At 35.4% G+C, this 12,489-nt stretch overlaps 1 protein-coding gene across 1 annotated transcript in view; it reads right to left on the bottom strand.

Annotated features, from left to right (window-relative positions):
• Positions 1-12,489, bottom strand: part of MEOX2 (mesenchyme homeobox 2) — a 74,882-nt gene that overhangs the window by 56,142 nt on the left and 6,251 nt on the right. The window lies entirely within an intron of this gene.

Below are 12,489 nucleotides of genomic sequence, written 5' to 3'. Positions count from 1 at the left end.
GCCTAATCGTTCCTTGCCTGGTCAAGGTGACATCTGTTTCATGCCAAAATAATACAGCATATATATTTAAACAACTAGCAAGCTTTCTTCCTTTTCATTGTGATTTTAGCAAATCAAGTCCTAGGAAAAATACTTTCAATTTACAAAATTGGGTTATTTAGGATCAATTACTGCCCTACAAACCTTGGTGCATGAAAGAAAGGAATGGTTAAATGGTACAAATTGAGGACATGAATAAGATTGTTCTAGGAATGGAGTTTTGCATGATTCATGGAATCCAAAACCTACCCTGCATTTAATAACCTCATTGTTTTACAGGCTTCCTTATATTTTTCTCCAAGAATAATTTGATACCATCCACAGTCTAAGAGATTGTCGTGCATTCATTATTTCAGAAGCAGAAAGTGAGAGGTGAGAAGAATAGAGGCAGACGTCGCTGATTTTGTGACACCCTCCTGGAATTCTCTGGATATTTTCATCAGCCTCATTGCACTATATCTTCTATCATATTGTTGCAGCCTCTTGTTTCCATCCTTGTCTTCAGTCCTATACCGTGGACCTTCCAGGACTCTAGGTGTTCTATTTCCCTTCGTGTACCCATAGCATACAACCAAGTCCCTGGCACAGAGTAATTAATTATTTAGTGAATTATGTCTAAATTTGGAAGTTCTGAGGCTACATAAACATCTACCTCTCACCTTGGTGTGCATCTCAGGCAGGGGAGAGGGGATTCTAATCTACAATTTAACACTAATTACCATTAATCTAAATAGTTCTTTTCTGAGCTACTTGCTTATAGTCCAGCTTGATCTCAAATATGAATGCTGCTTCCTACAGTTAATAGTTAGGCAATTCAAAATGAAGTGTAATCCCATGTGAAAGCGCAAAATAAGAAAGCTTTTCTTTTTAGTTGCAAGTATAGAGAAAACGTGAGAAAATATTCCCATCTGACCCGAGAATAACACCACTGCCTCCTGAGGAAATCCTTTTATAATATTTCTGCCTGTGAGCTTGTGTTACATGGCCCCGCCCTGATTCAACACCTCTTCAGCGTGCAGTTAAACCAGGGATCCACTTATTTCATCTCCTTTGAATAACATATTTGAATGTCCTATTGGTTTCGCTTGACTTCTCACGTTCTGAGCTTTCAAGGTAAAACCATTCCATTAGGATATCACCTAATTTCACAGTATAGGAATTTGCATTTTACTTTAGTGCCTCTACATGCTGTCTATTTATGTGAACTAATGCAAATTAAAAAAATAACCTCACTACTTACTGTGTTCATGGAAAAAACAATAGCACTTTTTTAATTGGGAAAAATCAGATGTATTCATCTAAAGTAAAAAACAATTAACATTAATATCATAGATGAGCACAGCCACCCTTTCTACCTCAGTGGCCAGCAGGCTCACACAAGCAAAGTTTCAATACAAAAGCATACTCAGCAATCTTGCTCACTGGAAATGACTAAACTCTTTTTCCTAACCTTCATCTACATAGCCGCTAAAATTTTATTACTAATTATAGTTGGTCTGGCCTGATTCTGTTCCAAACCCTTACAAACAATGAGAATTGCCTGGACACTTTGGTGTGTTTGGCCCAGAGCTATCACATGCATGTGTGTTTTCAGCGTTCCTAAGATAGCCTGAATGAATGCATTTGACATTTGTCTACTTGTTCATACTTGAGTGCAAACTCGAAACTTATAAATTCTAACATTAATGTGTCCAGTGATCTCTGCCTAACATGTATGAATATTGCCTTTTCTACCACGAATAGCTAGTAGTCCAATCATCAATTAATTCCCAATTAATCTCTTAACAAATGCACTGATGGAAAGCCTCTTGCCTCCCACATACTCAAAGCTCTGCATCTATGGTCACTTAATTGTGTCATGTGTGGCCACAGTCAAACAGGCCCAGATTTTTCATAGTATAGGCATGAGAGGCTCCATACTTTGATCTTCCTTGCATTTGTTCTTTTCTAATGCCAAAATGATGCTTTATGCCCATTTTGCTCCCCGAAAGTTAAAAATCCCTTCTACCATGCGGTTCTGTTTGCCAGCTACCTGACTTCCTGACATTCAGACCAGATATTCTGAAAGTTCTAGTCTTCTAAGAGGCTTTAAAAGTTGATAATTCTAAGTCTTTAATTGCCATTTTCTGATTCTATTAAATTTTCATACTTTCCCCTTGGAAAATCTAGCCCTGTTCCTGGCTCATTCCCCACCCTTTCCCAGAAAAATGTTCTCCTCCCTATTCCTCAAGAGGCCTAGAAGAATCTCCCTAGTTGACCTTACATTTTTGAATATGCTTTTATTGCTTGCCTTCACTCTTCCAAAATTCGCTTTTCTTTTTTACACTCTTGCCTATGGCTGTGTTGTGTTTTACTTCATTTTGATGTATATCTACACTTTGCCTATTGAATAGTTAATTTTGATGTTACTCCGATAACTCCCAATCCTAAATTCATACATCATGCTTAATTAATCATTTTTTTTTCATTTAAGAAGCACTTTGGCCTCTTGAAAACCATGAATGTGTTTTATTTTAAAAAATATTTGCTTGAGCAAAGCAAACATTTTCTCCCAACTTCTACTAAATTTCTTTAGTAAGATAATGCTCCTTACACTTTACTTTGAGATATGCCTCAACTTTTGATTGTATTTGGCTTCCTGTGGTATTTTAATCCACATAATCTCTTTCTCTACTTTAGGAGGTATATGTTCTGATGCGTCTTGCAGTAGCTGAAGAGCAGGGAAGCTTGCCCTTTTCTCTAGTAGTCCCATCCTACAGGACTTTCTAGAGCATGGAAATGTGCTAGCTCTGGATATCCAATGTATTAGCCACATGTGGCTACTGAGCACTCGGCATGAGGCTGCTGATACCAAGGAACACCATTTTACATTTTACTTAATTTAAATGAAAATTTCAATAGCCATCTGTGGTGATAATCGCAGCTATTCCAGTGGCTATTTCTAGTAAGTCTGTAATGGTTTGTTGAGCAACCATGGGGGACATGGCTCTCCACTGTGCAGAAAAGGACAAATATAGAAATGCAGGGTCCCTGCTTCTCAGAAATTTCTATCCAGAAACAAGGTTATTCTAAACTGGCAGTTCGCAATCCTGTCTACACATTGGAATGACATGGAGAGCTTTATAAAAATACCAGTGTCCAGTTATCTTAATAATAAGATAACTGAAGTTTGCTTCAAAATAATTGGGACAAGGTGAGGGAGGAGGAGGTGTGTAAAAGAGACAAGATTTATCATATGTTGAAAAATACTGAACATAATGGGTAGACAGGGGCTCATTATACTATTCTTTACATTATTTTAATGCTGTGATTTTTCCTTCATAATTTTTTTTAAATGCCCAGCTCCAATCTAGACGAACTTAAACACAATCTATGGGGAGGCAGTATTTTAAAAAAGTGCCCAAATCCGATGTGAAGTCAGTGTTGAGAATTAGCATCTTGTAATATCATGCTAATAAAAAGTCAATAAATATGGAGACTCTGACCATTATCAATCCTTATTTACCAGAGGAGTTTGTGAAATGTAATAGATATTGAAGTCATGGATAACAGAATTAAAATAAAATTTGTCAAAATGTATTGCAACATGTTAGAGTTTAACTCTTTCATAGACATAAATGCCAACCCACTTGCCTCAGCAGGCTCACTGCAGATTCTACTTTCATCAGACATTTTATGTGACTAAGCTTGGAAGCGTGCGAGCTGATTTTCGTGAGCTTAGCCACCCCTAATTCACATGGCTGTTTCCTTGTTTTAGCTAGGCCACCTCATATGTAGTCTTTGTCAGTATCTCAGAACCACGGTCTCTAATCATGTAGCCTGGTTTGAATAGGGTTAACCAGTCACACTCAAAACAGTGTGATACAGAAATAGGCTTTGTCGATTAAATCAGCATCATTGTGTCAAGGCCCTCAGGAAAAGGAATTTTTATTTCTTCAGTTAAATTGCCTATTTTAAAATTTGAAAATTACCTATTTTTCTTTTTCAAATCACCAAGTCTTTTGGCACTATCTAATACTTCAAGGCAGACTGGTTACTATTCCCTCCTTTTTTTTTCTTTTAACAATTGTCCAATGACCAAGTTTTATGTGATTTTTATTACCTTTGTTAGCCTTTGGAATTTTAAATGCTATGGCCACTTGACTATATGTAATGTTCAAAAGCTCAACAATGCATAGCATAAATGCACACAAATGTTTTTAGAAGCTCATGCCTCATCTAAAAATAATGGAAAGTGGTATTCCCACATATTAATTAACAAGATATTGGGTTTAACAGTTACCGAATTTTTGAAAAACATAGACAACTTACCTTTTAATATGTAAGTGTTTTTGCTGAATTATGGTAATTTATTAAATTCTTTAATAAATGCATATTTATTTTTGTCCTGATGAATCCCAAGATAGTGAATATATCCCATACAATCAATTGTATTTCACTTTAGAAGCATCCATAAATATCAATTGGACATATACACTCTCAACTGTTCAGAAAATGGACTGATATACTGGTAGGTAGGTAGACAGATAGAGGAAACTGATAGATTGGTGGACAGATAGATGGAAAGATACTTTAAAAGAGGCAAAATTTTTAAATTGGTGTCTGGCTACCTGGGGGGTGGAGTGTGTTGGCATTCCTTGGATGGGTTTGCTTTATTTCTGCAACTGTCTTGTAAATTTGAAAGTATTTCAAAATGAAAAGTTAAAATTTTTTTAAAAAGTGATTTAAAAATAAATTTTAAAAAGAAATGGAAAAAAAAAAAGAAAGAAACCTAACCCTTACTTGCACCTCTGGATGAACTTTAGAGGGGACCAATATATAAGTCAGAAACATTCCTCATGTCCCCTCTTTGGGGACAAGCTCCCCAAAGCTCTGCTACCTTACAGAGGTCCTGGAATGTCTCCTAAGCCAAATCCTCAAACTCTTTCTCCAATCTCTTTATAGTATTATTCCTTTCTTTCTTTCTTTCTCCTCCCTCCCACCATTTCTTGACTACTTTCATTGACTTGTCCTCTCTAAGCCCTACCTACTTTTTATCTTGTCCACCTTTGTTTCTCTCTCTCTTTCTCATTTTTCATTCTAACGTATCAGAAAAAAGATACCAGCTGTGCCAGCAAAGCTCCTGCTTCAGTGTATAGGTGAACTGCAGTGAGGGGGGTAAAACTAATTGGGGATATGTTGGTGTGTTTCTCTATTAATAGATCTTGCCCACTCATTTATAATGATGCTATTTTTAGTGACTTGCTTAATTGTTATACTGAATAGTCAAGAATAAATAAATAAACTAGCTAGCTATTATTTCATCACAGGAGAAAAGATCAGTGAGACACAAACACGGATAATTAGGCTTCAGTTGGATACTGAGATTTTCTGTGTTTTGGACACAACTCTGAATTTGCCATACCACTGGAAATCTGGAACCAAGAACCTCAGAAAACCCCTAACACTAAAGGTTCATTCATCATTAATAAAACATTTTAAATCCAACTATAGGATTTCCTAAGCACTCTGTGTACTTAATCTTATGCTAGACACCACATAAAAAGAAAAATAAGACACTTCCTTTCCTTTGGAGGCCCTCATAATTTAAATCAGAAGCTAGAGACTAGGGACCACAAAGAAAACTACAAAGCAAAATGCAAGTTATTATTTTGCAGTATAGAGCTATCAATATAGTAAAGGGAATGTATGTACTAGTGTAGGATAAATAGATCTGAAAAGGTGTCAACAGCTGAATCTAATGCAAATAATTCATTTGGATTGGAAAGAAAATAAAAAATAAAAATTGCTAGGCAGCATGGAACTAAACACACACACAGGTGTTTGTAAAACTAGTGAAATCTGTGTAAGGAAGATGGATTGTATTAACGTCAGTTTCCTTTCCTTAAATTATAGCTATGCAAGATATTACCATTGGAGGAGACTGGGTGAAGGATATACAGGTGTTATTTCTTAAAACCACCTGGGAATCTACAATTATCTCAAAATAAAAAGCTTACAAGAAAAGGATAGGTATAAGTAAGTAAAGATTGGTTAAAACAAAAACAGCACAGGTATCAACAACAACTGGTCCAGCTGGTTGGAAAAAACCTTTAAAGATTTAGTTTGAAGATTATAGACAGAAGCCCATTAATCTGTAGTCCTAAATTCTTACCAAAGGAATTTAGACAGTCAGTAAGACAGAGCAGGTCTAGGGGCTCCTGACTAAATAAGTGGTGCAGAAAACCTTGTGGGGACACCTTGGATGTAGCTAGAAATATATATGTTTAGGTATCAGCACCAAAAAGCATTTTAAACACAGTATTGTGTTCTAAAGACTAAATGAAAAGATCACTTTGCCAGAAAAGTAGTGCTTTAAATATATTTATTTCTTATATTAAAAACATATTAACCAAAACTTCAACTTCACACAGCAGTCAAAATCTGACAGCCCTTAACCACGGCATGCACCATATGCATCAAAACCTTTAATTATATATTCATATCATAAGTGCGGAACAACTGTGGGTGAATGTAGAATTCTGAGAACAGGAGAGGGATCCATTAGGGAACAAGAAAGAGATAACAAGGCTCAGAAGACCGCTATTTGGGAGTCCCAGGGAGATAGGAACAAATTAAGGGTGAGATACAAAAGTAGAAATAGGACAAAAATAGAGATATTTGGGGAAGGGAATGGTCTGAGTCATGCTTTGTAAGAAGAAGCAACATGAATGAGGCCAGAATATAAGTCCAGTGGAAAATGAGAATTACCCATTGAATCATTAATGTGAGGTATTTTGAAAGAAAATTAAGTTTAACAGGCATTATTTTTATTACGCTTGGAATGGTGTTGTGTTTAGATAAAAGAAGAGAAGTTAAAAATATAGTGGTAGAGGCAACTGCTTTTTGATGTTTCATTGTGTGTTTTGAGGGTCTAGTAGGAATTGAAGATCTGGAGGAAGCATCAGAGGTCAGCGTTGGAGGGTTCCATGGGATAGATATTTCATTATGTGGAGAAAGAACAGAATGGATCTGGTGTTTATAGATTACAGGGTTGATGGGCAGGAGAAAAGGAGAAACCAGACACGAGGTCTGGTTAGCATAGGGAAAATGGTCAATCATTAATACATTTGAGCAATGTCTGTATTCAAATTTTTTTGAAAGGATCAATATTTATATAAGAATGGAGATAAGGTAATGAGTTGAGACAGGGGAGGTTGCTTGATGTCTACTTGAAGCTATTTCCTTTATTATTTTAACATAATTCAAAAAGGCAAAGGCACTATAGGTAAAAATCAATCCAAGAAAATGTACTCGTGTTAAATTAAAATTTGTAAAACAGGCACCAGATTCTTCATTTCACGAATGAGTACCCAAAATGTGATTCTGTTTCAATAAATATCTTAATCAAAGCAAGTCCATCAGCTCAATGCCAGATATTAAACTTTAAAATGCTATGGTATATTATATGAGATGTCAAAATATTCAGGCCCATTGCTAACTGATGACAAAAATGACATCATAATAAAATCAGAAAACTGAATATAAAAAAGTATATCAGTGTATATATTTATAAAACAAGGATGAGAAATGGCTAAGGCGAGCACAAAATGAGATTCAGGGATAGGTAGTTCATATCAAAGTAAAACACTTTTTTCAAAGTCCATTTTGTTCCCTCAAAAGCAGTGGCTGATATTTCAAATGATGCTGAAATATTTTTATCCCGAGAAGCACTAAAAACTTAAGGTTTCAGAATATTTTATGAAGGAGATGTTTCTTTTAAGGGCACTAGGCTGAAGCCAGGATGTGGAAGCTTAGCTGCCACTACTTGGCTGGATGGACAGACATTACTTAACTTCTCTGGCACATTCCCTCAGCTAGGAAATACATTCATTGAACTGAATGATGGGTTCTGCCCCCTTCTAGTGTCTTGATCATTCTCATTCTAATGAGCTGTTTAAACAGCATGGACTACAACTCATTAAGAAAATTTTGACACATCTAAGCCAACACTAATATCTGAGAACAACAAGCCAGTTCCGTGCAGTCGGGCCTTCCTGGCGCTGCTGTGAACTGTTGAACGGTTAAAGTCTTATTCTTATGCCTCTATCTACCCGCCCGCTCCCGCCAGCTCTTCCAGGACCTAGCAGAGACAAAATCACCATTCCTTTGAATTTTTCTCACTTGTGGGGTTAAATTGCTATGAATCAGAGACCAGCTGCCAAGGACCATCACACATAAGAATACAAAATGTTTCCTAAGTACGTACCTGGATACCACACACCATGCAGTGGGTGTAGGAAAGTCACAAAGCTAAATGTAGAGACCCTACCTAGCCAATTGCCCAGCATTTGCCACTCCGGGGAGCTGTATTGTTCCTTATTACCCTAATCTAAGCAGTAATTATCAAGATGTCATTAAATATACATAAATAAATAACTACAAAAGCAAACAAATAAGTAAACTATTTTCAGTGTCAAAATAAATAATCAGCAAAAGAAAACTGCTTATATGCATTTTATGTAGGCTACAATAAATTTTTAGTGGTATTTGCATATTTGCCATTCAGGAAGTTTGCCAAATGGAACCACCAAAAATTACAAAGAGCTACAGTACATAAATTCTTTCTGCAATAAATGTTTATAACCTAGCAGGAAAATGCCCCAAATGGCTAGTTAACAGCTGAAGCTGAGACCTGAAATTTCATCATTATGTTTGAATTCCTTCAGTTTCAGTTTCTTCCCTCTTGTTCAAATACCCCTCTGTATACATACCTCGCTAGAAGACAGATTTTGATAAGAAAATGACACAGATACCTGAGAACGAAGATTAAGAAAACATTCCAAACATTTTTTTTCAAAAAGCTTCAGAATGAGAATCTCAAATTATCTGAAGCCTTTTGCATAGTTTGGTCTAGAACTTATGTATATTTCAAGAAAATGCCACTCGTGTTTCGATTCTAGAAAGAGTGCATATTATTTCAAATGTTTAGGAATTTTTTATGCAACACTACAGTAAAGTACAAATAAACAGTTCTCATAAGACATTGTTTTCAAATGGGGTATACCCACCATATAGTTTGACCTACAATGATATATAATAAAAATAATAACTAACATTTCCTGGGTCAGATATTGCACTGTTTCTTTATATGAACTCAGTCTAATTTTTAGGAAACTTAGGGACACAGAAGTTAAATTACCAGCCAAAGGGACACAACTAGTGAGAGACATGGCCATGGTCTAACCCAAGATACTGTGTTCTTCCAGAGCTACCTTCCACATTTCTCTCTGTGGCCGGGCCTCCTTCTATGGACTTCTACGGGTTCTACCCATTGAGCCGCTTGCTCTAGCTTCTGGTGGTGACTGACCATTGGAGGCAACAGAAGGAGACTGGAAGACATGAAGACAGGTTACTGGGTCCAGTTTGACATCATCTAAAATCCTCCACCTGAGTCACAACTTTGCCGGAAGGCTTCTTCTGTCTTACTGCTTTTGACAGATTCTGGTAAAAGCTACCTCCATTTCCCTCCCTCAGGCCTTGAGGAGTTAATGTTTTCCAATTGTGGACGTACATTGGGTAAGCCATCATTTCCTGTTGCTTCCTTGCACGCTTCCCATCATCAAATAGTCAGCATCAAACCCTCTTCCTTTCCAGTGTGCCACCTATTTCCTTACCTGAGATGAAGGCTAAGAAATATGCTAAATCTTTACAATTTAAAAAAAGAAAAAAGTTTTGCCATTTCTTTTTATTTTCTGGGAACATCTGAGTATCCAAGAATAAATGTGATTGAGCCCCACATGCAGGAAGAAAGAACCCTTTTGGAAGGAAAGGTATCTTCAATTCCCTGAACTTTTAGGGTGGAGCCTAAAATGGTAGTAAGTCATCCTGGAAATGTGGGATTTCCTGATTGAGATGCCTAAACTCGGGCTTTCTTGACATGCCAATCTGTCTCAATACTTTACATCTAGAGGCTAAGTTTAATGTATCCAGATCCATTTATATTAAAAAGAATTCCAATGTAAAACTAGCCTGTCACAGGGGGATGTTTCCATTGTTAAAAGTAACAAAATACTGAGATCTTATCTAACTTGTGAAAAATATTATATTAGCATGTGCCACAATTTCAGTCTACCCAGTCAGTAATAATGCACCCTTTAGATAGTTCGTAAAGTGTGAAAGCCTTTTGCTAAATTATTGATGTCCTACAATATCCAAAATAAATTACTTCTTAGTTCCCAAGAAAAAGTTACTTTTTTTTATGGTATAATTCTATTTTTCTAACTGCATGTTTTAGCTATCAAAATAAAATCAATTATTTGTGATTTACTTTGTATTCCTCATTCATTTTATACGTTTCTGCCTTTTTTAAAAATAAAAAAACTCTTTTCGAATAATAAGAGTGCACCTGAGTTTAGTCTGCTCAGTTTTCAGGCAGCTGACAACAATCGTTCAAAAATGACCCTGTGCGGACGAGGCAGCGGGAAAGGAGCCGCACTGCTGACAAGGACTTTCACCACAGTGTTTGCAAGTAACCATCATTTTGCAAAAATAAGTTTTATTTGTGTCATTTCTGGCAAAACTTTAAGCTGATATTTTTAAAGAGTAAACTTCCAGGTCTTTAAAATTCTCCTGACATCTGCCAACCTAAGCCTAGAACCCTCTTCTAGGTTTCTACAGAGCCCGAGAGGAGAGGTGACTCATCGCCCTCATTTTCTTGCCCACAGTCTTGTAAGATAACCGGGCAGCTTCTTTTTCCTTGTACCATTATGAGAATCTCTTGAAGCCTGTGGAGAATAATGAGCTAAGGGAAGAGGAAAACAAAAGAAAATAAAAACTGCAGGGGATTTGGCAAGTTTGACTTTTATGACTACCATAATGACCAGCTTCAGCCTGCTGGACTCTCCACACAGCTGTATTTGCTTCAAGCTTCATATTTTATTTTGTAATGGGAACATTTAGCATCATTTTATGGTCTTTAATGTGGATGCTCTAAGTCTAATTTACCACAACCAAGAAATTCAACTTAGAGTTTTATCAATCTATCTACAGTTTAGACATATATATAAATTATTAATACATATTATTATATAGTATATATCAAGACTTTATATAAATGGATTATTTTAGTGTGCCTTAAATAAAGTTGCTGTATTTCTGTACCCTCCCTGTTCTTTTCCTATTTCTGCCATTGACTTTTCTAATAAAACAGTAAAAAATAAAAACCATGAAAAATAAGTACCTCACATTCATAATTTCAATCACTATACCCTGTCTCAAAAAACATGCCTACACATCTTAAGGAAAGCTTATAGAGACAAACAACAAATCCTTTAAATATATTTGGAGCATTCAAACTGAAGGAAATCTATGAAATTTTTAAGAACAATGACTTTTGAATTTAAAGCTTTGATCAATACCTTAAAGTTTTTAGCACTAGGAGTTATTAGCTAGCCAATTTATATTTGCTACATAAGTAAAATTTCTAAGGATGTAAGAATTGTTACCAATGTTTACAAATGTTTTAGAATCATTGCACTTTTAGTTAATATTAAATGTAAGAAATAGCACAGCAATAAAGATCACTTAGAGCTCTAATATAAATTTTTAAGTCTGTATAGCAAATGTAAAACTGATCATTTTTGAAAGATTTTTTTCCTTTCTTCCATACGAACCCTTCACAAAAATATATAGACACAGTGCAGATTTTACCTGATTATTCTTGTCCATATGCACACGTAACAGGCCAAAAAACATATCATAAAACATTTTCATCACCCTATGAAAACAAATATTCCAAAAAAACAAATAATTTGAATAACTGATGTATAAACTCAGAAGTATTATATTGCTGTGGCAAATGCAATATTATAAATGAAGGTTTCATGAATAATGACCTTTTTATTATATTTGAATTCTCAAATATAAAGGAAAATTAACAATTCACCCATTCGGTCACATAGGAATGTATAATCTTACGAAGTACCTTTCTGTTAATTTAATAATACATAAGCAAAGAGTTTTAAATGTATAATCTTACCAAGTACCTTTCTGTTAATTTAATAATAAGTAAGCAAAGAGTTTAAATAGAAATACTTATTCTTAAATATAAAAACAAGACCTGAAATTTATACAAGTGGATACATAGATATATTATTGATTATTCTGTATTATAAAATATCATCTGACACAACTTTCTTATAGAGGAAAAATAAACAAACTACACTTTTAAAATATAAGTGAAATAAGCAGAACTATTGAAGAAAACAGATTTAGCTTAATTCTGCCTCAACATAGGTAACGCGAATTGTAGGTGATTAGAGATCTAGATGAACTTTGCCATTACAAGTTTGACTACGTGAGAGAAATAAAATATTCTACAAGGTTGTCTCCTATTAGATTTTTGAACCTGAATGATGGCACAGAGATTTTTGCAGCTAACTTTGCTTTGCAGTGCTGCTATTTCTGTTT

The sequence above is a fragment of the Tamandua tetradactyla genome, chromosome 1 (genome assembly GCF_023851605.1).
Source record: "Tamandua tetradactyla isolate mTamTet1 chromosome 1, mTamTet1.pri, whole genome shotgun sequence".
NCBI lineage: Eukaryota > Metazoa > Chordata > Mammalia > Pilosa > Myrmecophagidae > Tamandua > Tamandua tetradactyla.
Note: the sequence above shows the minus strand (reverse complement) of the source record. Positions and strands in the feature narration are given on the sequence as shown.